Raw genomic sequence first — 3160 nt, 5'->3', positions numbered from 1 at the left:
ATAGCTGTTCTGATGCTTGTGAACGCACCGCTCTGTGTGTAATTAGATTTTTTTTCTCTCCCGACACACACAACTTTGCGTTGGAGCATATACCTACACTTTCTTGGTTTACTGCTGTGTGTATTGCCAGATGAAACACAACAAATAAATGAACCCCAAACTGGATATCTGTCTCCGTGTTCTTTAATGGGAGCACAATGTCATCATACCTTGCTGCTCTAAACCAGTTAATTTCCTGGAGAACAACCAAAACTCTCCTTTTTATCATTGTTGTATTCAGCTGATCATGAGGTTGGCCGCAGGGCTTTATCAAAATTTTAAAAATTTCCCGACTCCGTTTAGGTTTTGGAAATGGAAGAAATTCCTTAGATAGAGAACTTTACTAATTGGCTTTTATGTATGTGAATGTTCCTGTAAAGTGCCCTGAGACAACTTTGCTGTGATTTGGTGCTGGATTGGCAGACTGGGGTGGTGGTTCCAATTTTCACAAAGGGGGACTGGAGAGTGTGCTACAATTATAGGGGCATCGCTCTCCTTAGCCTCCCTGGTAAGGTATTTTCAGGGGTACTGGCGAAGCGAGTCCGATCATTGGTCGAACCACAGATCCAGAAGGAACAATGCAGGTTCTGTCCTGGCCGTGGAACACTCGAGGTGCTCGAGGTGTCATGGGAGTTTGCCCATCCAGTCTACATGTGTTTTGTGGACTTGGAAAAGACATTTGACCATGTTCCTCAGGGTACACTGTGGGGGTGCTCCGTGAATATGGGACTGGGGGCCTGTTGTTACGGGCTGTTCGCTCCCTATACAAGTGGTGCGAGCGTTTGCTTCACTTTGCTGGTAGTAAGTCGGATCCCTTCAGGGTGGGAGTTGGACTCCGCCAGGGCTGCCCATTGTCACTGACTCTGATCATAACTTTTACAGACAGAACTTCTCGGTGCAGCCATGGGGCGGAGGGATCCCAGTTCAGTGGCCTCAGGATTCTATCTCTGCTCTTTGAAGATGATGTGCTCCTGTTGGCGTCATTGTGCCGTGATCTTCAGCTCTCACTGGAGCGGTTTGCAGTCAAGTGTGATGGGGTTTTCATTAATTCAACCTTTATTTATACAGGCTAGACTCATTGAGCCATGGGGACTCATTTGCAAGAGGGACCTTTTCCAGACAGAACATATAAAGTACAGACAACAAAACAGTAGACAATGATTACAATCAACTACAGTAAAAAAATGATGTTAAAATAAGAGTAGTGTACAAAACAATAAATCAGGGTGCCATGAAACAGAGTGAAATACTAAAAACAAGAACACATTTGCTTTGATTTTTCTATTGACATTATCAAATGTTTGAAACTCCGTAAAGAATTCAAGCAGGACAACTTCATTCCTGCTGCAAGGTGTTCCAGGTTGCAGGAGCCAAGTAGGAAAAGGCCTTTTTGTCAAGTTCGGTCCACACTAAGGGAACGTTGCAGGTAATAATGGACTGAGAGCGCACGTTGTAACTGCACTGATGACGTGACATGTGGGAGGAGATATAAGAAGGCAGCAGACAAAGGAGGGATTTACAGATGAAGATGTACCTGTGTGAGAGCCAACGTGTAGATAATGATGACAACTGACCCAAGGAGTACAGGGTGCAGTTACAATGGACTGAGAGCGCATTACCTCATTCCCTGTTTTCCTGGACAGTATAGTCCTGCACCTTTGTGTTCTCTGCTCCTTGTAGGACTGAAAGCACAAGATCCTCGATACAAGTGGTTGAAATAAGCTTCTTTAGAATGGCCAAGCTCAGCTTCCGGGGGGAAGCTTGGAGAAGAGTCGCTGCTCCTCCCCATCTAAAAAAGCCAGCTGAGTTTTTTCAGAAAACTGATTAGACTGACACCTCACTTTGGAGGTTTTACGGGCACGTCCCTGGAAGGGCACTCCCAGGCAGACTAAGAACTATGATCAGAATAATATCTTCTTCAGCCTGTAAACTCCTTGAGGTCCCCCAGATGGAGAGTTGTTAGGAAGAAGGATGTCTGGGTTTCCTGTTGTCTCCTCAACCTGACCACAGCTGAGCATCCAACTTCCATTAGTACATGTTGCTACAGTGTTCGAATAGAAAAATCCATTAAGATGACCCTGATCACTCAGCACAATTAACAAATCTTGCTGTTCCGACAATAGGAAGTCAACGCCATTCCAGATCCAATATGCCTTTAATATCAAAGTTTCAGACTAAAATAATCTTATGTTGAGAAATGACAGCTGTAGTCTTTTTGGTCAACTCTTGAAAATAGCATTCAACTCAATCTTGTGATATCGTGAGATGGTTAGGTTCACACTCTCATTTACTACCACATCAAATTTTAGCTCTATATTTTTGTAGAATCAATAGTTATAGCCATCGTTTGCATTTTTAAGGCCAGTTGGCTGTGGCAGACATCTTGAATTGGGTTAACTCTAATCACTGGATATGTATATCCATAGATTCAGAATGTTTCGTTAAAATCTATCCTGTGGTTTGTGATATATTTTTATAACAGAGCTGACCCAGACATTTAATGCTAATGTTTAAAGCAAATATCTTGCACAATGAGGGGCACTTAAATACAAACTGCAGATGACTCTAAGCTACTAACACGCCATTAGCACATCTGTCAAACAAGCTGAATTATAGCCCTGTTTTTGAGTTTTAAGGTCCATTGATGTGGTGGTTGTCTAAAACAGTGGTATATATGCGTGTAATGGGTTCTTCTTGAGAGTTTCAATAAACTTTGCAGCGTGGTTTACGAGCTATTTTGCTAACAGACAGAGAGAGCTATCTGTAGGCGCTCAGAACTTGTGTTGGCAATCAGTCTTGGCTACTACCACACCAAAATTTAGTTCTGTAAAACTGACAGATCAGGGTTTTTAGGCGTTTGACTGTGGCGGCCTATAAGGGTGCTGACTCTAAAAGTTAATCAGTTGCATCTGATACGTTTTAAAGTTTTCACAAAAGTCATGAAATATTTTGCTAACAGACACAGGAGCACACCTATACAAACCCTGACAATAACATTACCAGCTGGCAATCATTACACATACAGTACAGGCAAAATAAATCAAATGTGCAGAGCTGATGGAAAAGAGAACCAGGGTTCTGATTAGCAGCTATTGGACAACAATAAAAAATATTTTGATTT

Source organism: Nematolebias whitei, chromosome 6 (genome assembly GCF_014905685.2).
Source record: "Nematolebias whitei isolate Nwh7 chromosome 6, NemWhi1, whole genome shotgun sequence".
NCBI classification, from domain to species: domain Eukaryota; kingdom Metazoa; phylum Chordata; class Actinopteri; order Cyprinodontiformes; family Rivulidae; genus Nematolebias; species Nematolebias whitei.
Note: the sequence above shows the minus strand (reverse complement) of the source record.